Raw genomic sequence first — 24,159 nt, 5'->3', positions numbered from 1 at the left:
GGGGAGAGAGAGAGAGAGAGAGAGAGAGAGAGAGGAGAGAGAGAGAGAGAGAGAAAGAGAGAAAAGAACATGGATGTGAGAGAAAGACATCCTTTGGTTGCCTCTCACACTCCCCATGACTGGACCTGGGCATCGAGCCTTTGACCAAGGTGCCCTTGACCAGGAAAGAACCCTTGACCCTGCATCTTCAGGCTGATGCTCTAACCACTGAGCACCAGCCAGGGCCATTCATAGCTTTAATAGCTAAAAACAATTCTGTGTCTGTTATGTGCTAGAGATAGTTCTAGGGCTTTCACTTGGATGACGACTTCTTCTTCTTCTTCTTCTTCTTCTTCTTCTTCTTCTTCTTCTTCTTCCTCCTCCTCCTCCTCCTCCTCCTCCTCCTCCTCCTCCTCCTCCTCCTCCTCTTCCTCCTCCTCCTCCTCCTCCTTCTTTCTTCTTTCTTCTTTCTTCTTTCTTCTTCTTTCCCAACTCTTTGTTTTATTTTTGTAGTCTGAAGCAGCACAGAAAAAGTCAACAATGTTTTATGTGAGACAACTCTTCAAATAGTTCAGTGAATTACCTCCCCTTCACAGGTGCTTGCAAGCTTGGTCTTCGTTTTTTCCAGCCCCCCAATTCTGATACATCTCTTCCCACAAAACAAGCTCTTTTGCCTTTCTGTGCTCTCACTGGAACATTTCCCATGTGCCCCTTCTGGTGTTTAAACGTAGATCTAGCAGATCCCAGCTGAGCCCCAGTCATTTCCCCAGGATATTACATCTGTACCAGGGATTCATTAATATCTAGATTGGAAATTCCACTGATTAATTCCATCTAACATTTGGAAGGAAGGGAGGGAGGGAGGGAGGGAGGGAGGGAGGGGGAGATATAGAGAGACAGAGGATGAGGAGAAAGGGAGAAGGCAGGTGGGGAGGAAAGGAAACAGGAAAAAATATTTTAAAATTTTGCACGTGGACTACTTCTGATGTTTTCAACGATACTTTAAGATAGCTCATAGTTCCAGTTTTATAGATAAGCAAGTTGAGGCACAAACAGTTTAAGTCCTTTAAATTCACACAGCTAGTGTCAGAGTTAGAATTTGTAATTAAGTAGTCTGGCTCCAGGCCCAGGCTTTATGGATTAAGTTACTATCATCATATATATATATTTTAAGAAACGTATATGTAAAATTTGTGATACATAACTGGGAGAGTGGTCAAAACAATAAATGGTAGGTCCTGCCTTCTAGAATTTTATCATGAGGTGGACGATTACATGACATGTGAACTATTGACTATATAAGGCAACATTTTGTTATGTTTGTCTCACATAAAAACCCATTGTCCATCTCCAAGGCTTTCAGTTCTTTTTTTTTTTAAACAAACTACGCATCTCATATTTTTAAATATTTATTTACACAACTGTTCCTCCACAGTATATTAAGCTTCTTAGAAAGCAGTGTTCTCGTATCACACATATAATAGTGCAGTGGCTAGAGCCCAACAGGTTTTTAATGAATGTTGTAGAATGAATAAACAAAAAATGAAGCCATCAACATAAATGAAGAAGCAGAGGAGAACATTCTAAATTTTGGACACCTTAAGGTTTGAGTTAGAGATGAGGGTTTGAGGAGAGATCACCAAAATTCAATAATAGTAGTGGTTACTGTAATGTGTGGTTTGTGATGGTCTTTTCTCTTCAGCAGTAACCATACGAAAACATCGTCATCAAGTTTTGAACAGCTGTGTGGTACATGATGTTGTAATAGATGTAATAAAGAAAAATTCTGCTCTGATGTTCTTAAAACTGTGTAGCAATTATGACAAACCTTGATTTAACCTTAGATTGAATTTCTAGAGGGAACATTAAACAGTAGGATATTCTTTCAATGCTTATCTGGTAAAGGGAATGGAAGATGAGATGGGTATTGCAGACTAATGCCATTATGCCCAAGCCGTGAAACAAAGGTAATGACATTATGATTATCATGCAGATGCTACTGCCCAGGCATCCCACTAACTGAATTGGTTTGCTCTAAACAGAAAAAGTGAAACAAAAAGGAAACTTTTCGATTGAGTTTACTTGACTTTGGAGATCACAGCATCAAAACAAAACAAAAAACCTTAATATAATCTACCATTCAGAAGTTTAACGGATGTCTCAAAAAATGTAAAAATCTGGTTTTTTTTTAGCTCCACTTAGACTGCTGAAGGGATTAATATTTTGGAAAATGGAAAAGGCATGCAGGAGACTCTCTGTAGACATAGACTGCTTGATGTTTATGACCAGTAGAGCTAAAGCAGTGGTCGGCAAACTGAGGCTCGTGAGCCACATGCAGCTCTTTGGCCCCTTGAGTGTGGCTCTTCCACAAAATACCACGGCCTGGGCGAGTCTATTTTGAAGAAGTGGCATTAGAAGAAGTTTAAGTTTAAAAAATTTGGCTCTCAAAAGAAATTTCAATCGTTGTACTGTTGATATTTGGCTCTGTTGACTAATGAGTTTGCCGACCACTGAGCAAAGGATCTCAACAAGAATGACATCATCCGTACGTTGGAGGGAGGGGGAGTATATCTCCCTGCTGGCACTGTCAGGTGGCTCAGGTGAAGTTTGCAGCAGGCTTGTCACATGTCAGGAAGTCTGAGCTTTAGGATCAGCAGATATTTTGAGGAGATGTGTCATGGCAGCAAATCTGAAGTTGCTTCCACTTTAAAACTAAAAGCAATTCATGGAACTCCTCAAGCTCTACAGCAGCAGGTTTTCCTGCCTAAAGTGTACGGATCTTGCAGAACTCCAGTCACTATCCTTAGAAGCTGCAAATATTAATCAAAAAACCAATTTTCCTTATCTCCTCTTTCTTTCTTTCTCTCAAATAGCAGAATAAAATAATGAGTAGTTCTATTTTGTGTAGTTGGAATTCTATGTAATGCCTGCACCATTTTCAACATACGATGAATGCAGATTAATGAGAATAATGATGAAAGGATGAAAGATGATATTTATAGGGCTTAGAAAAGCTATTATTTTAATTCTGTTGTGAAGCTCATTCACTCTCTCAACAAATGAGATGACTTATTAGATAACTGATTTGAATTCAGGCTTACAATTTGCAGTTTGATGGTATGCTAGCTACTTTTCCTAAAAATAGGGCATCAGTTTTAGGGGGAGGGGGAAAAGACATTTTATATTTTTAAAGAAATGGTGCTTAGTTGCTTTATTTTAAAGCAACTCTTTTCCCAGTATGTCATTAAAGATGCTGAAAAGGTTCTAGATTTCTGTAAAGCCACAATTTTATGGGACACATATGAAGCAATAGTTTGGCTAGCTATACAATCAGCCCCAGAAACATCAGTGTCTATTGACACATTATACATGCACAAGTGGAATGCAGCCGGCATGCCGATGTGTATGCTGAGTTTTCCTAGTGCATCTGTATCATTTTTCCCAGTGGAAAATAACAGGATGTCACCTTGCAATTTTTACTACTGTATAATAAAATATAGCCATAATAAATAGCATCTAAGCACATAAAAGAGATTTGACTGAATCCATTTAGCCTTCATCACTTGGTATAGCTCAGGCTTTTAAGTAGTTGTGTATCCTAAATTGGCTTAATTTGATCAAGTTGCATTCGACTTGGACTGCAGTAGAGTAGAGATAGATTTTATTTTTATTTGCTATTTAATATTTAGGTCATATTTTAGTGTATTTACCTTTGTACTCAATTGTGCTGTTAACACAGTTTGTCCAGATTATAGTCTAAATTGTGCTTTGATTAAGTTAGCTGACTTCGGAAGCTATTATTGCTATAGTTTGGTTATTGTTACTGTTGTTATTATTATTCCTAATGCTGTTAATTAGTTTCAAACCAAGAGTGTTGCACATTGTCAAGAATTTTCACAATTGTCTGAGTTTCCTGGGAGCAGGAGTAATGTTTAATTCAGTTTTGTAGCTCCGTTAGCTAGCCCACCTCAGTTTTACTGTGGCCTTTTTTTTTTTTAATTGGATTGATTATTGATGTTCTTACTTGAAATCTAAATATATAGATAGATTTGCTTTGAAAATGTATTTTACAGTTTCATTCACTTTAATAGAATGAAGGTTAAAGTTACAAGTTAAAATATAGAATTTAAAAGCTTTTACCTATTAGTAGTAAAAAAAAAATGTTTTTTTTTTTTGGGGGGTGGGTAAAAAAATGATTTCAGCCAAGATTTTCAAACTTCTGCTCTGCTGCTCTCCTAGAAATACTTCATTTTTTTTTTGATCTTCATTTTTTACTATAATAGTGTGCTATTCTTATAGTTATAAGGTACATATTGATCAGTTAAGAAAAGGTAAGTTTATGGCTGTGTTTTCTAAAAACATGGTCTCTTGGTTTTAAATACTGTCTCAAAGGAATAAGGACATGCTAAACTTTATTAGCAGTTATAGTTATGGGTAAAGTTATATTTACATATTTTATCCCTATGAATTCCAGAATTTAACTTTATTGTTAATGGAAATGTAGAAAAACAATAGAAACAATATTTTAGTATTTTAACTATAGGTATCTTCTTTATAGGTCCTGAATGCATACTGTAAAATAAATTGGTTATATTCAACTAGAGGCCTGGTGCATGAATTTGTGCATGGATGGGGTCTAGCCACCTGCCCTGATGGAGGCCTATTGGGGCCAGGCCAGCGGGTGGGGGAAAGGATGCAGGATGTTGGCCGGCCAGCCATGCCCCTAATTGGGGTAGGGGGCTGATCAGGGGCCAGGCTGGTTGAGGGGAGGGGCTGTGGGAGGTTGAGAGGGGCCAATCGGGGCTTTGATTGGGCTGGTTGACCGCTGCAGTGCACATCATAGTGATCGGTCGTTCCGGTCATTCTGGTCATTCCATCATTCTGGTCTCTTGGCTTTTTTATATATAGATAACAATGTGAATTAATTCCATACCAAGTAAATTTTTAAAAATCCATATTTTAATATCGGTAAGTAATTGAAGTAACTAACTAAAAATAATTTCTAGGGGACATTGTTTCAAAGGAGTGATAAGAATTCCCCCCTCACGGTTAGGTGTTATGAAAATAACTTAAAATGACATATACATGATACATAGAAATAAAATAGATGGACTGAGAATAATGTCCACAAGAAGGATGGCAACATACACACACATATACATATTCTCTTAATTTCATCAAGGGTGTTAATTTTTAATTATCTGTAATAGCAGTATAATTTGAGCTTATTGGTTTATAATTACTTTGAACTATACCTGATCAAAACTTCAGTTATAAGGAATCTTATTTGGGTGGGGGTTTCCTAGGGTAGCTAAACTTTTCTAGAAACTTGAGGCAAACATCCAAACCGTTAAAGTGGCAACATTGCAGGTGTTTGGCAGTTGACTAAACTGTTCCCAGAGTTCTCTCTAGGTAGGCGCAGTTTTCCTCAGAGCTGTAGGTATTTGGGATGGTTGTTATGCCAGTTTGCTTTCTCTGCTTCTTCTGAACTCTCAGGGTTAGAACTCTGTAGGAAACCAGGTCTTGATGGAAGGCCTCTCCCCAAGTCAAGTTCATTGAGTTTTAGTACAGGATGATTTTAAAAACAAACATATTTCCCGATTTAGGACTATGTTAGATTGATTTGATTTCCAGATGTTGGAATCTCAGATAAAGGTCTTATTACTGTGGGATATAAAGCACACCATTCTCAAGATCTTGGTACTGAAGATTTCCTGCTTAAAGCCTTATACAAAATGAGAACTAAAACTTCATGCAGTGAACTACAGGTGATGTAAGAATGGAACAGGAAAAAGAGGAGAAAGCAGACTAACAGTGCCGGGGCCATCTGATATTTGATACGTAAAGTAATCCCTTTTAGTTGTCCAGCCAGATTTCTTTTTCACTGTGCAGAAGCACTTATTTTCTTCTTTCTGCCTTTTGATCCCACTGCCCCCTGCACATTGGAACATCCCCAAAAGACTTTAGCAGAGGTCACATCTCAGAAGCTTTTTAAACTTTACTTAGAATGCATTTGTTTTTTTTAATGACCAAAGGAATGAGGATTTTGGGATAAAGCTCATCTGAGAGCCAGTGTCTGCCTTGGCAATCTGAACTCTTTTCTACCTTTGAGAACACTTCATTAGATACACAGTTCTCATCAGTAAAACTCAGGATTCTGGCATATTGGATTTTCCTTAGGATGGACAATTTGGCCTCTTAGACATAGAAGATAAAGATCATTTTTCTAGGACAGAAAGTCAGAAACTACCTAACTATATAAAAATTCGGTAACTCCTTTTTTAAAAATTCAATCCTGGGTCTGTAGAAAATATTTGGTAGTATGTGTTGGCACACTAACTTAATTTTAGGCTATTTTCTTTATATTTAACTAGTAGCCCTGTGCATGGGTGTGCGAGTAGCTTGCTGCTGCTTGCCTCAGCTGGCCACCCACCCACCGACCGCCCACCACTGGTAGCTCTCTGCTGCTCACAGTAGCTCACTGCCCTGCTTTCCTGGATATCTCCACCCGCTGCCCCGCCCTCTTATAGCTCCCCCCCCCCCCCCCCATAGCTTGCTGCCCTGCCCTTTCCTGTAGCTCTCCGCCCCCTGCTTGTAGCTCTCTTGCCCCACCCTCCTGTTGATCAGTGATCCAGTCCTTACACAGTCCGCTGTTACACCTCAGGGCGTAATGATAATTAGCGTATTCCTCTCATTATATAGGATAGTTTGAGTTTACATTGTTTTATTTGTCTAAATTAGCCATGACTGGAAAATACATTTTTGTGAATCAAAACCCCTGCTAATGAAGGATAGGGTAATGTTTAAAGAAAAAGACCTTTTCATACTTTGACATTTCTGCTTCAATGCATTTTTAAAGTTTCTTGCTTAAATTTTAACATTAAATAAAACATGACAAGATTTCCTACATTTATAATTCTCAGGTAATTATCATATGAATCAGAAAGTGTACTATCTAAGTCATTCTGGTTGATACTGCCTTGGCTCCCAGGTTCCACATTATGCTCTGGAGTCAAAGGGAAGGAGATATGGAGTAATGTTTAATAATACACAGTGTCAAACTACAGCAGGAAGGCAGGGCAGGGTTGGTGGGGGGGTACGAGATCAACTGAAGGACTTGTATGCATGCATTAAGCATAACCAATGGACACAAGACACTGGCGGGGGGGGGGGGGGTTAGGGCATGTGGTGAGGGCATGTGCTGGGGAGTAGGGAGGCCAGGGGAAGTCAATGCGGAAAAAAGGAGACATATGTCCTACTATTTGTAATACTTTAAACAATTAAATAAAATTTAAAATAAAATATAACCATTATAAAAAATAAAGACAAAAAATAAAAATAATACACAGTGAATAGTGGTTATTATGCATTGGATTTCAAAATTATTTAGAAATCATTTAAATAGCAAATATCTCCAATACATTCAAAGTGAATTTGTTCTTATACAACCTTTCAAAAACATATCTATTATAAAGAATAAGGAAGGTGTATTTTTTCTTTTTGTTTGTCCACCTTAAAAAAATAAAAACATGTATGTGCTTTACAATGCATATTCAAAGAGGCAATAACAACCAGTTTCACTTGGTTGAGGTATAATTGGAAAATTCTTTGTAATTTATGAATTGTAGTTCTTTATTTTAACAGGAATTTTGAGACCACTCTTTTTCCTTCTTAACTTGTCTGTATTTTGAAAAATATTTATTAAAAACTCACTATGTTGCTACTGAAATTGAAACATATGAACATTGATCTATATAATCCTCTTCTTAATTTAATATCTTAAATACTAAAATATTATACTTTCATTACTTTTACAGCAAATGTTCAAATTATTTTGGACTGTTCTGTCATAGAACATATGAATGTACTTTTTAAACAATTGTGATTTTATGATATAAGAAATAGGGTAGATTTCAGTGTATCCTACCAGAACATGATTATTTAAAAGTATAGCGAGTAAGTATATTTTATTATAAATGAAAGAAACTCAATATTTTCTATTATTACATTTGGAAACCATGACTAGGAAGCAAATATATTATGTATAATTATAGTGATGACATAGCCATTTGTGAGGAAGGAAAAATATTAAATTGAATGATTGCTTTTTACATTGACAACTTGAAAGCTATTTCTCAAGCAGAGGCAAACATGACTTCCACCAAAAGTAGGTTTACAGTTGTGAGTATGTGAAACACAGAGTTTATACTTGTATTATTATTTATTAATTATTATATTATTTTCCACACAAACAACCATAAACCTACTTTTGTACCACCCTGTATATGGCTAAGTCAACGAGTCTCTTAGGGGTAGAGCATCGGCTGTTTAAATCCTCTGGCCCCAACCTCCTCTATGCAGCCAGTCCTTTTCTAGGTGTTGGTTCTAGCCTTCAATAGTCACATCTGTTGTACATTTTACCACCTTTTCTCCCATCAAAGGTAGCAGCATCTCATTTTCCTGTGTATGACAGAATGCTAGAACTCCTGCTGATGGCACACGGTTCACAGCAGGTCACATTTTCTCCCTTATTATGTCATAGGGCAATAGCTGCATGGACTTTACATAGGAACAAGCTATTGCATCTGGGATTCAGTCCTAGCCCAGGCTCAAAGAAATGAGTGCTTATGGGTATGAGAGGTTTAGGTGGTTTTGGATACTTGGAAGATAATAATGGCCGTGCACTTTATTATCTTTGTTAAGATGGAAGAGTATAGCAGACGCAGACCCCTGGAAAAATTAACCACTCCAGTACAATGTCTTAGCCGATCAATGTCTCTGCTGGGATGAGAGTTCTGGTGTTATATATGCCACAGGCTTCTGATTAATCCAGGCATTACTTCTTCTCTGTGGGCAGTGCAAAAACATCTCTGTGTAATTGAATTGTAAATGAAAGGAAATAAGTAAAAGGCCTAGTCCTTGGTTATAATTGTAATAAATAGATGCTTTTCTCTATGAGGGCAGAACTTTATATATACTGCTCCAATCCTCGATATTACACAATGGCTGGGTATTTAGTGGACATTAATTAAGGGCTCTTACCTTCACCTTTCCTGTCCCATCCCATCCCATCCCATCCCATCCCATCCCATCCCATCCCATCCCATCTCCTCTATGTTGGACAGCAAACTGATTGTCAGCAAAATAGATTTCTTCTCTTACCTTAATTATAAAATTTTAATGTTCATTTATACCAAATGTAAAAAGTTCAGCCTTTTGTAAGTAAAAAGTTAGGTAATAACATTGATTAAGGTTTGAGGGTTATTATCTGCTGTTCTTTTCCCCTAATAATAAACTATTGCCTGGCTGGTATTGCTCAGTGGTTGAGTGTCAACCCATGAACCAGGAGGTCTTGGTTTGATTCCTAGTCAGGGCTTGATCCCCAGTAGGAGGTGTGTGGGAGGCAGTGGGTTGATGAGTCTCTCTCATCAATGATGTTTCTCTCTCTCTCCCTTCCTCTCTCTCTAAAATCAACTTAAAAATGAATGTAATTCTTTTTGTTTAGACAACTCACTTTGTATAATTTCAATTATTTTAAATTTATCAAGATTTGTTATTATATCTTAATAAAAAATGATTTGTTGTATGACCTAAAAGAATTTCTAGGATGAAATTCCACAGGATCTCTACTGTTGATAGCTGGAAGTAGAGTATTTTTTCTGGAATAAACTCTTCTTAATTTCTTGTGTGACTGGTCATTTTCCATAGTCCTGAAACTGTTGGCTTTAGGAAATTTTATCCAGCTTTGTCATTGATTTAAAAGTTTTGCCCCAAGGCACTCTCCTTTTTACTATGGCTTACTTTTCGAGGCCCATAAAACACCACACAAGGAAAATGTGGTACATTTCGGACTGAAGGTTGCACTCCTGATTTAAAATACACCAGGAGTTTAGAGGTGTGATTGTGTTGAGGCAAATTTCCTGGCAGAATGAGGCCTTAGTGTTGTATTATTATGGTATTCAATGTGTAAGTATAGACAAGTAAAGAGAGCATTCTTGGTACAGCCATTGGATTAACAAGCCACTGTGTCCATTATAATCAGTTTGAGGAGACTGTCAGCACCAGAATCTGGCTGATGTAGAAATTCTTTCTGGTGCAGTTGTATCCAAAAAATGTTTGCAGCAGAAGAGAACATTCTTCCTATAGAGCAGTGATTCTCAACCTTTCTAATGCCGCAACCCTTTAATACAGTTCCCCATGTTGTGGTGAACCCCAACCATAAAATTATTTTCGTTGCTACTTCATAACTGTAATTTTGCTACTGTTATGAATCGTAATGTAAATATCTGTGTTTTCCGGTGGTCTTAGGCGACCCACAGGTTGAGAACTGCTAGCAGGGTCGCCTAAGACCATCGGAAAACACAGATATTTACATTACGATTGATAACCGTAGCAAAATTACAGTTACGAAGTAGCAACGAAAATAATTTTATGGTTGGGGTTCACCACAACATGGGGAACTGTATTAAAGGGTCGTGGCATTAGAAAGGTTGAGAACCACTGCTATAGAGGGTCTTGAAAACAAGACTCTGGATGACAATAGGGTGCTTTTGTGGTTTGCTGAGCAGAAGACCTACATGAGGAAAACAAAGTCTCAGATTACCCTGTGCATTTACTAGAATAGATTTGAGAGAGGACAGAATGACGCAATAAGAATACCATTGCAATATGCCAGGTATAGGGCCTATGGTGAAAACATGTAGTGGCAGGAGACCAAATGAAGAGGAAAATACCTTGGAATCTTATTTTGCACTATCAGATGTTAATCATGGTAATCTTTATAAATTGCCGCTTTGTAATCTATAAAACAAAATATTTCTTCTCTGCCTATGTCACATGGCTATAAGGATTATGGTATTGAAAATGCGATGAAAACAGATCTGAACACTCCATAGAGATAATATGATAGTGCATGATGATGATTATCAATAAGGAAAGTAAATGATATTTGAAGATAACCCATAGACTAAGTAGATAGACTAAAAAAATAATTTGAAAAATAATTTGAATGAAATCAGTAAAAATGTTTATTTTATTTTTAAAAAAATCTCAGTCTTTACAGATCTTTTAAAAAATGTCACTATAATTTTACACTAAAAACCATCTATTTAACTGACATCAGAATGATCTCTTAAAAATATATTTGTACATGTCACTTCCTAATTTCTTATGAACCTTTATTGGGTAGTTCAATAGAATAAGCCATCTAAGTTTATAATTAATGTCATACAAAGACAGTAATATATATTTTTGTCTCAATTCCAGACTAATTTTTACTGGATTTTTTGTAGTCTCATTTATATACCAGACTGGGAAGGTGCGTTTTAACGTTATTAAGTGTTATGAAATTCTGATGATTACTTTTTGGAAAAAAAATTCAGTAAGTTTATTTTTTGCTTTATTTATAAATATTCTCTTCTCTAACGTAGACAGCAATAATCAGTATGGCGCTCTTTTAGAAGCTGGAGAGTATAGACTGAGTTCGGGTCACTTGTGTTCCAACTCTGGCTTTACCCTAAGGGTCTCAAGAGTATTTGTTTGTAAAATAAACATCATCTTCATATCAACCTCAATTTTTTTTTGGTAAAGGTTAAGTGAGGATATAAAAAGAGTGTTTCTATCCTTAAAACAAAATACAAAAATTTTATGGTTAACTGAGAATATAAAGTGTTAAAAAATAAAAGTGTTTAAAATTTAGAATCATTTTTAAATGAGAAACGTGTCTCTCTGTTTCTGTTAACTATCTGTCTTTCTCTTTCTCCCATATTCTGTTCTTACACCCTATCTAGAAAGTAAGTATAAACTCTCGGAGTGTTACTTTTGTCTGTTCATTTCACTGCCAGATCCACAGCACCTAGAACTGTGCCTGGGCAATCAGCACATCTTTGATGGATGGAAGAATGAAGGAATGAATGAATAATGAATGAAGTTGCTCTACTTTATAAATTTACTAATATGTCAGTATTAGAAAACTTACCTTGAACATTAATTTTTACTGGTGTTTACATTTTAATCAGTGAATCAAATCTTATTTTATTTTCCATTTTTGATGTGTTTGTTTTTAAGGTTTTATCTAAAGCTTGGGTCAATTTAAGTTTAATTTTTAATCAAAACAGTCTAGTACTCATAACCAAAGTATTTTCATTTAATTCAAAAGACCTAGAGTGAATCACAGTACTAATTGCTAGGGAATTGCTTTTTATGTCATTTGAACAGTAATGAAAATACTATATTTGTATGGATTAACTTTTATCAGGAACATACCAAATTTTTATATCCTCAGCACTTTTTGACCACTTTGCTCAAAAAATAATAACAGTAACTACTTTCTACAATCCCTTTTAGGTCAATTTTATTAATTAGAAATTTACTTTATTAGTTCATGTTGATAGACAGTATCATTGATATAATACCTTCTTCTGACTGTTAGGTTTTCTATTTCTCTTACTATTTGTCTCCTCCCTTTTTAACTCAGACTTGGCCTGCTAACTCTTAGGAGGCTAAGGGACCCTGTGTGAGATTTTTTCCCTTTAAGTTGTCTACTAACTCTTAAGTGCCTTAGTGGATATAGTTCAGAGAGTGAATCACTTAGATGTTGAATAGTCAAACTGTAAATTGAAGATACTCTGTTCTTCTGTACAAAAAGGAAAGCAAAAGGTCATATAAAGATAACTATACAAACAAATTCAAAGGCACAAATAATGGGCCTTTTTGTTCTTGATTTCAATTTATGAGGCCAATATAGAGTTTTCAATAATATTTTTAACAAAAAAAAATGTAAATGTTTTGTTTACAAAGCATTTTAAGGCCCATTTAAAGAATATTTATCTTTATTGTTGGAAGTATTACTGATGTCCTCTTTAATCCCCTCCACCCCATTGAGCCCTTCCATCCCTCCCTTACCCTCCTCCCCCTAGGTCTTCACCACACTATTTTCTGTGTCCATGAGCTTTGCATACATGCATACAAGTTCTTTGGTTGATCTCTCCTACCACCCACCTCACTCCTCCCTTCCCTCTGAGATTTGACAGTCTGGTCCATGATTCTTTGTCTCTGGATCTATTTTGATCATTGCTTTATTTGTTCATTAGATTCCATATATATAAGTGAGATCATGTGATACTTGTCTTTCTCTAACTGGCTTATTTCACTTAGTTCTTAGTTCTGTAAGGAGTGGTAGTTCAAATTGAAAAAGTAGTCATAGTCCCTGTTCTCAAACAATTCATGTTACGGTAGAAGGTTCAGCCTGAGCATCAGGGAAGATCTGATTGGTTCTGTCTGTGGTGGGTCTGGTGATATACAAAAAACTCTGTAAATACTCATGTTTGGATTTCAGAATGTGTTTCCTAAAAGGAAGTAAAAAGGTCTAAAGGGTGAGGATATCTGTAGGAGAGTTTGCACTGTCATTACCCATGATTATCAGTTATGAGGAGATTTGCTTGGTCTTAAAAAAAGAGAAAATTACCTTAGGTAAACAGCCAGTATGTATTGAATATGCTCCGTTTGTTGAAAGAACAGTTATGCAGGGAAATACAGGAAGTTGACTAAAGAATTGCTTTCTATTGCCTGTTTAGTAGCAAGCCTGCATTTAAATATGGACTTAGATTGCTCTTGTGGTAAAAAAAAACAAAACAAAAACAACTCACAATTTGGCCACGTATGGGTAGACACTAACTAGAAAAAATGCAGTGAATTCCACTGCTTTAATATTTTCAAATCTTCAAACAAAATATAATACTTTTATTAGTGAATAGGTTCCTCTATTTGTGTGTGTGTGCAATTGTAATCAATAGCGATTCTGCAAAGAGAACTTAATTTTTATTTTATGCTAATCACTATCTGACAATATCTAATTCCTTATCCATAGATAAAGAACTGTTATTGTTTGGCACGTACATAGTTAACCTCCTGCTAATAGTATAATACTCCTAATAGCATAAATACTAAGTACCATAATTAACTGATGCACCTGATGCTTGTACGAAGCACTGTGACTCACCAGAAAGTTTAAAAATTGATGACTGTTGATAGAACCATTAGAAAACATTGAAATTCCAAAGAGACACTTTGAATGACATCATGCCTTTTTTTTGTGAAAGGTCTGATGTGTTGATTATTAGTTCAGTAAGAAAACAATAATAAAAGAAATACAAAAACCTTATGGAAATTTAAAGAAAATGAAGACAATCCCTCTTGTAAATCTACCATTTAAGTAAACTTACATTTTTTTACTTCTTTCTTTCTAATATGATTAAAATCTGAATTTGTTTAGATTATTATAATTACAGCCTCAGTGTATGTACACATTAGTACATAGAGAATATGTATATGTGTGTATGTTTGTGTGTATACCTGGTATATGGTTAGATAGCAAAATGTACTATGGAGTTTCCCAGTGTTTTGAGTTGTTTTTTTTTTTTTTTTTTTTTTTTTTGTGTGTGTGTGTGTGTGTGTGTGTGTGTTTTTCTTTGTTTGTTTGTTTTCCACAGCAGTTCTCTCTAAAGTAAAAGTGATTAGATGCATCCTAGGGTCTTAGCTTGAGGAGCCTGTTGCAAGATACCAGAACATTTATAGGAAATCTCGGAATTAGTTTGAAAAAATTTATGTGTTCTTTTAATTAAGAGAATATTTAAATTTCTTAAGTACCAAATTCATTATCTTTTCTGAGTGAACATTATAGTGAAGTAATCATGGAGGAAAGGTGTCATATGTAAATTGAATTTTGTTTTTATACCATGGTTTTTCTGCTATACATTATGCATTGTGGGAGAAAAACTACACTGGCAAACAATGAGAAATATAAAAACCTACTCAAATAGTACTACAACTATAGCCATAAAATAAAGTATTTTTTCATCATTAATTTAATGTATTTTTTGTTTGTTTTTACAGAAGTGTTTAAATGTTCAGTAAATTGGAGGAAAAAAACATGGATGTTTAACAACTGAAAACCACATTAAGGTAATTAGTAGATTATTGTTGCCATTTCATTTGTTAGTAATTTACAAGTGTATTTAACATATTTATATTCAAGTTAGTATATTCTTTAATGAGTGTCACATTGAAAATTTATATTGTATAATGAGTTACTAGAGTTAAATTTTACATGTTTTGGAAAGTCAATTGATATTTCTTGTGGACAAATATGTAAATAATATAGTTCAAAGTATTTGCTGTGGTGAGGAATTATATTCCAGCTATATTAAATATAAATGAGCTACTAAAAATAAGGACACCTATGTAATACATTAATCAATAAAGAAAAAAAAGAAAAATATAATTTTATTGGCTCTCTACCTCTTTGGAAAGGCAAATAGCTATATTACCTTAAATGTCTGATAACTAGTCAGAGTTTTAATTGCTGCATGTATACCAATACAATAAAAGTTTTTTTTGTTTAATTTATCCAGTTCTCAATTACATATCCATGACAATAAATTTGAGTATTAGGAAATTGAATATTAGCAAGTAAATTATTTTCAAAAGTAATGTTTTTATTTATCCCAAATATATTTATAGAGTTCAATATAAAAGATTTTGAAGAACATAACCTTAGGCCGGCATACATATGTGCATGTTCTTCAGAAAATCATTTTGAAACAAAAAAATGTGGGTGTTTTGAGCTTGGTTCTTGTCATGAATGAAGTTGTGGACAAAAAACGATTAATGGAACCAAAGTTTATGGGGAGAAGCCAGTCTTAGAAAAGGTGCACTGGGGCTCCAGGAGCAGGACAATGTCCAGAGTTTCCTTTCCATGTTACAATGGCGAGTAGTTTAGCATCCAAGCTAATTAAAGTCTATGAGCCCATGTGTGGAGGCCCACATGGCCATAAGCCATGTGCGTGCAGGGGATGTGCTCTCCTGCCACAGGAATGAACCCATTGCATGCTGGGGGCAAGAGAGAGGGCAAGAGGAAATATGTACCTTTTAATTTAGGGAGTGGAAACAGCCTTGCTAGCTGCTGATTGGTCATTTCAAAGAATTTTGCCTTGGCAACATACTTGGGATTGGTTTCTACACTGTACTGCTTTGTGATTGGTCATCTGCATCTGCCTGTCTTACCAATATCCATACATTTTAAAGTTCATGCCTCTAGCCCTCCCTGCCCACTTGGGGTGCTTTAGAAACTCTACCTAGTTTTATTTCCTACCCCCTGATCCCTGTCCCTATCCACGTAGCTTACCTCTATCTCCTCAATTTGAAGACAAAGGAGGCCTTTATAATAATCATTCAGCAGTGAAGTTGAAATTTCCTGTCTTTTTGAAGTTACTGAAATTAATTTCTGGAGAGCGACTTTGAATTGTCTATAATGTAAGTTATTATGAACTAGAGGCCCGATGCACGAAATTTGTGGAAGGGGCTTGGCCCCCGCAGGCCTGGCTGGCCTTTGCAGCCCCTCGCAGCCCCAGCTTCTTCCGGAAGGTCGTCTGGAAGGTTGTTCAGCTGTTTGGTCTAATTAGCATATTAGCTCCTTATTATATAGGATACTAGAGGCCCGGTGCACAACATTCATGAATTGGAGGAGGGGTCCCCTTAGCCCGGTCTGCGCCCTCTCACAGTCCAGGACCCCTCGGGGGATGGCCTAAGCTGGCAGTTGGACATCCCCCGAGGAGTCCTTAGTGCTGCCACAGAGTTGGGAGTGGCTCCCGCTACTGCTGCTACACTCGCCAGCTGTGAGCCCACCAGCTGTGAGCCCAGCTTCTGGCTGAGTGGCACTCCCCCTGTGGGAGCCCTGCTCAGCCAGAAGCCAAGCTCACTACTCCTTAGTGCTGCCTTGGAGGCGGGAGAGGCTCCTGCCACTGCTGCTTCGCTCTCTAGCCATGAGCCTGGCTTCTGGCTGAGCAGCGCTCCCCCTGTGGGAGAGCACTGACCACCAGGGGGCAGCTCCTGCGTTGAGCTTCTGCCCCCTGGTCGTCAGTGCACGTCATAGTGACTGGATGTTCCTTTGTTTGGTCAATTTGCATATTAGGGTTTTATTATATAGTATAGAGGCCTGGTGCACGAATTCATGCACGGATGGGTCCAGCTGGCCTACCCCAAATGGGGACTGATCAGGCCAGGCCAGTGGGGCAGAGGGGACACGGGAGATTGGCCAGCCTGCCCTGCCCCTGATCAGGGGTGCGGGAGCTGATCACAGGTGGGGCCGGCGGGGGGGAGGGGCTGCTGGTGGTTGGCCGGCCAGCCCTGTCCCTGTTCTGGTCAGGGCCAGCCGTGGGGAGGGGCTGCCCCCCAATCAGGCCAGTTGGCCGGCCTTGGTGTGCATCATAGTGACTGATTGTTCTAGTCGTTCTGGTTATTCCAACTTCCTGGTCGCTTTGCTTTTACATATATATATATATATATATATATATATATATATGGCCTTAAATTAGAAGTATTAACTTTATTATTCTTCATATTAAAATAATTCATGTTCATTTTGAATTACTGATATAATACGTTTTATAAATTATTATTATCAATCTGTTTTCAAAGGTTTTCTGTTTTTTGTTTTTTTTTTTACAGTAAGTTGATGAGTAGCTTAGACTATAAAAACTGCACTTGCCCTTGTAGGCACTAACTTTTCCAATTGTTACTCTTTTTTGTGATATTTTTATCTTAGTTTCATTGTTACTGCTTTCTTTCCACATTTATTCACAATGCAAATGATTACTATTATTCCTATATTCCAGAGTAGATATGATTGAATTGATTTTATTTATATTTACTATCTTATTTATACATTAACATACATTTTCAGACATTCTGTTACTTACTTGCATATGAAATGGATTTTGGTACTTAGGGAAAGAAATAAATTAAACAAAAATAGGTTGCTTTAATCATTTTTAAAAAACTAAAGCCAAGCAAGACTTATATCTGATCTACTTGTTCTGGAGAAAATAAATGCTAGTGGGAAATTGAAACTCTATGGAAATTATTATATACATTTTAAAAAAGTCAATGACAAACTGTAAGAAGACAAAAAAGTGGGGGTGTAGGTCACTTTAGGTGGAGGCTCTTAAAACTTCATGGAAGCTGTGAAATTCACTGAGGCGTTGTTAAGGCAGGGAAGGTGGGGTCATGCATTCCGGGCCAATAGAATAGCTTGTGAAAAGGGACATGAAGGAGCAAGGGATGGCAAATGAGGAATTGATATGTCTAGTGTGGCTAAAGGATTAGGTACATGTGGTTGGACAATGTTAACAGATGAGTCTGGAAAAATAGGTTTGGAACAGTTCATGGAATATCAGATTTGCCATAATAAAGGTTAATTTTCCATCCTAATCCCTAGAATGGATTATTAACTTAATGGTACCCATAGAGTTTTGTGTAGAACATTTTAGAACCTCTCCTGGAGGAAAATAAAAAAAAAAAAGAACTAAGATCTTAATAACATTTACTATAATGACTGTTATAGGCCCCTAAATATGAAGTTTCTGTAGGAATCATAGGAATTTTTACAGTGTTGAATGATTCGCAGTATTTGCTTACTTGTTTTTTAACTGAAATATTCATATATCATAAATTCACCTTTTCAATGTATATAATTCAGTGCGTTTTTGTATATTCACAATGTTGTATGAGTATCGCCATTGTCTGATCCAAACAATTTCTTTCATTCCTAAAATAAACCTTGTACTCATGAAAAGTTACTTCCCTCACCATGCCTTCCTCTGGCAAACTAATATACTTTCTGCCTCTGTGGGTTTACCATATAAATGGAATTATACAATATGTAGTCCTTTGTATGGTTCTTTCACTGAACATAATGTTTTTAGGTTACATCCTTGTTGTATGAATTAGTACTTAATTTCTTTTATGTCTGAATAACATTCCATTATAGGATATGTATATATCACATTTTTTATCCATTTATTAGTTGATGGACTTTTGGCTTTTTACACGTTTGGCTATTGGTAATGATGCTGCTATATAAGTATTTGTACACAAGTTTTTGTGTAGTTATATGTATTCGTTTCTTTTAGATCTATACCTGGGGTAAAATTGTTGGGTATTATGGTAATTATATTTTACCTTTTGAGGAATGTCAAGACTATTTTACAAAGTGGCTGCACCATTTTACATTTCCACCAGAAATATGTGAGTGTTCCAGTTTCGCCATATCCTTGCCAAAAGTTATTACTGTCATTTGGATTATAGTCATCCAAATGAATGTCAAGTAGAATCTCATTGGATTTTGATGGCAATGTTTATTTTTAAGAGTATTTTAGTGTACTGATGTTGCATGTGTTTGGATAAGTGCATTAATGGAATTATTATCAATTTTAAATAGACCAGTCCTCATATTTAGACAGTTGATTTTATGAAGTGTTAAATAAAAATTACAAAATGTAGATTGTTTGATTACTGCCCAAGTCTACAATTAAAAAAACAAAAACAAAATTGACATTTTTCCTACTCCTATTATAGGATATTTTTCAGATTTATTATCCTATATAATAAAAGCCTAATATGCAAATTGTCCCCTCGGGCGGTCATTCGACTGGAGACTGGGAGTTCGACTGCTCACTATGATGTGCACTGACCACCAGAGGGTGGTGCAGAGCATGGTGGGTGTCAGCGACCTCTCTCTGGCTACCTGGGGGTGGGGGTGACGGGGACAGAGGTGCAGTGAGAATGTGGGGTGTCAACTGAGCTCACTCTCACTCCCCCTGCTAGCCTCCCCCAGGACTCCAGGGCTCACATGCCGGTGAAGCCCCTGTGCTCAGGTGTCAGACGCCTGAGAGGAGCCTGCCCCACACCCGCACGGCCTCTTCCGGGTGAGCCGGGCTGCAGCCGCTGGGACCACAGGGGCCAGTCAGGCTCCCTGTGGGTTCGCGCAGGAGCTGGTTTGTGAGGCTGGCTGGGAGAGAGTGTGCTACCCGCCCGGCTTCTGTGCAATGCCGCTGGGTGGCCCAGCCACACTCACCGCATCTCCGCATGGGGACCCGGGCGCCATGACTCAGGTGGAGGGGTCATGTGAGGGCCTGGGGGGCCAGGTGCCGCCCAGGGCCCAGAGGTCAGCTGGGACCTGCCCTTTCATGCCAGACGCTCATGCTTAGATCAACAGCCAGGCCTAGGGACCACACCCGTGTACAAATTTCATGCACCGGGCCTCTAGTATGATATAAACATTAATAACCTCAGATTTCTTAATGAGCTAGCTAAAAACTTAAAATTAAAAAGAAGATTGTAAAATAGGGCTTTGTCTCTTATATCAAAGCGATTAAACTTGTCTTAAGTACATATTTTGTCTTGAGGTGTAAGTTAATGATAGTATACAACAATAAGAATAGCCAAGACTATTCTTAATAAATTAATATCTGAAACACAGATGCAAACTTCTCTGGCATTTTCAGTAATGTTTAAAGTCATATTCACTTGAGTCATCTACAAATTTCTACCAAATTTTATGGTAAATGTTCAGAAGCCTTATTTGAGATTTCCTGCAGGGAAGGAATAAAGTCATTGGGGAAACCCTAGTTCTTCCTGCTGTGGTGAACATGGCTGAAATCATGCAAAAACAATTGCATTGCTACAAATAAAGAGGTATTACTGTGTCAGCAAATACTATTGGAAGATGGCATGAGGAACATTGCTTTAATCAGAAAAGATAAGTGTTAGAACATATGTAATATGTGACACTCCCTTTACATTTGGACAACATATATGCATTTCCAACATGTGTCAATTTATAATACTTGCTGGATTATTTTTTAAAATCAGGTTTATTGATGTATAATTTATCTATAGTAAACTCATTCTTCGTAATTCATAATTTTGTTTTCATAAACACATCACATTGTGTAAGTTACCACCAAAGTCAAGATAAAAAACATATCCAACACTCCCAGAACTTCTCTCATGCCCCTTTGTAGACTGGTCAATGCCTCCCACCACTATTAGCCTTAAGAACCTCAAATTCTATTTTAATAAGATACAAAAGAAAATCTGAGGGGAAACAGAGGAAAGAGGTGAAGTTTTGAAGACAGACCTTATTTTCTGTGCTTCAACATAGTGTTTGGAATAGAGTTATTTTGGCATTTCTAAGAATTACATGTTTCTATAATAATTTCTTAAACCTCAAAGGAAAGATGTACTGGAGAAATATTAACCACAGTAAATGACCTCTTGGAATGTATTTAACCAGTGTCAAACTAGTTTTCAAAATTACAAAGCCTATTCAGAAACATCACTCCGAAAAAAGTTTTGGCTAATGGCTCATTCATCCAAATCCTTAGGCATACATCCTTGGAGTCATTGTTGGATTTTCTTTTGCACATATTGCACATACATCTGCACTTTCTGACTTCTGATCACCTCCTTGGCTACCACCTTGGTCTATATCACAATCCCTTCTCACCTGGAGAATTATAATAGCCTTTTTGTTGTTGCTCCGCTGTCTTTATTATACCTCACTCAGAGACATGTTCTGTCTTCAACCTCCTGTCCGCTCCAGCTGCCCGTTTACGTTGCAGTTTGCTGAACACACAAAGCCCCTGTACCTTAGCCCATTGTTTCCCGTGCCAATCACATTCTCCCTAGTTATTTCCATGACTTACTCCCTAGCCTTCAAGTACTCTCTTTTCATGGCAGCCTTCCCTGAACATCCTATTTAAAATCGAAACTGCCTGGGGACACTCTCTGTCCTCACCCCTGCTTTCTTCTCCAGACCACATATTACTACATTACACATAATTTTGTTGTTTATCTGACCCCATTAGTCAGTTAATATATTCTAAATATTTTTCCTTGTAATATTTTTTAGTTTCTGTGTTTTTGTTGTTGTTGTTTTTTGTTTTGTTTTGTTTTTGCCTTTGCTCATGGTTTTGGATATTAGAAATATAACTTGGGAGGTCTGTGGGTAACTGTGTGGCTAAAAGCAGGAGGATTATCTGGGAATATTTACAACAACTCAGGTGAGGTATAATTAAGATTGGGTTTAAGGCAACAACATTGGGGACTGAGAGGTAATAACACATTTGAGACTCTTCAGAGGTCAAATGAAGAGGTCTTAGTGAATGATTGCATTTCAATAGAGAAAGTTGAAGTCGCAGTGGAATGAGTCTAAGGTTTAAAAATGGCACCCTGATTGTGGGTGGCTTCATTTACTGACCTGCAGATAGCAGGATTCTTTGTGTGTGTTTACAAAATAATAATGTTTATGCAGAAATATGTCTGTTTACGCAGAAATAATAATGCTTGTTTTTTACAGAAATAATATCCAGAGCGAGACGTTAATTTTTATATTTAGGTTTGAGTGATCTCTACAGATATAAAACTTTAAACTGAAGGTATCTCACTTTTTTTACTCAGTGTTTACTGAATTCAAAAGGAAAGCTTTGGTTTGCTATGAAATCACATTTTCTAATTAATCTAAAAAATACAGTCAGAAAGTGCAGAATGTAAAAACTGGCCATGGGCAGAGTAAAAGCACATTAATTATTCAGACAGTTATCCCTGCTTATTCCATTCTTGGAGATACAGTGGCTGTCAGAATCTGTCAGCTGGAGAGTTAGTGCCCTTCAGAATTTACACGCATAAATGGTGACCTTTTGGGAAATTTGCATAAAGATAAGCCTGGCATTGGAATGATAGCTGCCAGTCAGCTGAGCAGAGCAAACATTGTCAGCCACTGCTTACACCACAGAATTGACTATGAAGCGGTGAACAGCAAATGGAGCACATGCGAAACCACAGGAATACAAAAATAAAACCCATTTCTAATAATTTCACAACAGTTAAAGAAGTATAACCAGTTATTGAATACCCTTATATTAGTATTTTTGGTGCATATAGTTTTTCTCACTAAAGGTTTCTGGTAAAAAAAAAAGTTTATGTTTTATAATGACTAAATTTTATAATCTAACTGTTTAACCATAAATATTTAATGTTATAAAATTCCATAATGTATACTCATTATGGAAAATTTAGAAAACGTTGCAAAGAGAGAATATTAATGTTATCCATTATCCCATCCCCAGAGAAAACCATAATTAACAGTTTGGTGTGAATTCTAAGTTACCTTTTAAATAAATACATAAACATATTTATTGCTTTATAATATATGCCAAGTACCTTTTTGCTAGCATCACACTACATTTTACTCATCATAAATGTTACTGAGGAAGGCATATATTCATATACATCTTTTGGTACATAAGTGATTATTTCTTGGAATAGCTGTTTATTGCAGTGCGATTATTTTAAAGCTTTTGATACACATGTAAAAAAATCAGGATTCACTTTCAGAAGCTGTCACTTCACCTGTATCCTCGCCTTCTTTTTTCAATCATTTGTAAATGTTATATTTTAAATGTCTGATAAAAGCTTGTCATTTAGGAAATGTCTTATTAAAATTAAGGCAGAAAAATCACTTTCAATTTAAAAATACCATTTTCTTTGTATATTAATTACAAATTTCAATTTCTTTGTATGGTAGCATGCTCCTTATCACTTACCTCAGCCATCAACCTCAACTTGAAACATTCATATTTCATTCAGAACAGTGTTGAATAGGGAGGTGTGTAGGAAGTATAACCTCTAAGATAATCACGATGTTCACATTCCATCATTTCTGATTTTTATGGATAAACCCTGAACCAGCAGTGGCCCCGACAGAAGCTTGTGTCCTCATCCTTGTACTTAACCAGATCTCCTTTGTCTTTTTTTTTTTTTTTTAATATATTTTATTGATTTTTTACAGAGAGGAAGAGAGAGGGATAGAGAGTTAGAAACATCGATGAGAGAGAGACATCGATCAGCTGCCTCCTGCACGCCCCCTACTGGGGATGTGCCCGCAACCCAGGCACATGCCCTTGACCGGAATCGAACATGGGACCCTTGAGTCCGCAGGCCTACGCTCTATCCACTGAGCCAAACCGGTTTCGGCAGATCTCCTTTGTCTTAAACTGTCTTCTGTTGCCTCTAATCCATGGCATTGGGAACATTTTATTATGGTTCTGAAAAGGCTGCTCATTTTCTCCTGAATCAGGGATGCTATATTGAATAGAATGAGAGCTGCTCTATGCTGTAAATATTTATAGATTGGGGATTTTGTGCCACAGCTAGAAGGTAAAAAGAGTCTATTATTCACAGATTTTTTATAGGACAGGGATTTGTTCATGATTTTTTAAATTGAGTGTCCACATTTAAAAATTTTTAGTGAGTATGGTCCTTTAAAATTATCCATTGTAA

General features: G+C 36.7%; 1 protein-coding gene across 39 annotated transcripts in view; it reads left to right on the top strand.

Annotated features, from left to right (window-relative positions):
- ADGRL3 (adhesion G protein-coupled receptor L3) overlaps positions 1–24,159 on the top strand; it is a 798,149-nt gene that overhangs the window by 168,939 nt on the left and 605,051 nt on the right. For all 39 annotated transcript variants that reach the window (XM_080681583.1, XM_080681582.1, XM_080681586.1 and 36 more), the window contains exon 2: positions 14,872–14,940. The gene's annotated coding sequence lies outside the window, so the exon portion shown is untranslated. The remainder of the gene's footprint in view (positions 1–14,871; positions 14,941–24,159) is intronic.

The sequence above is a fragment of the Plecotus auritus genome (assembly GCF_963455305.1).
Source record: "Plecotus auritus genome assembly, chromosome: 1".
NCBI classification, from domain to species: domain Eukaryota; kingdom Metazoa; phylum Chordata; class Mammalia; order Chiroptera; family Vespertilionidae; genus Plecotus; species Plecotus auritus.
This window is presented reverse-complemented; position numbering and strand designations above follow the sequence as displayed.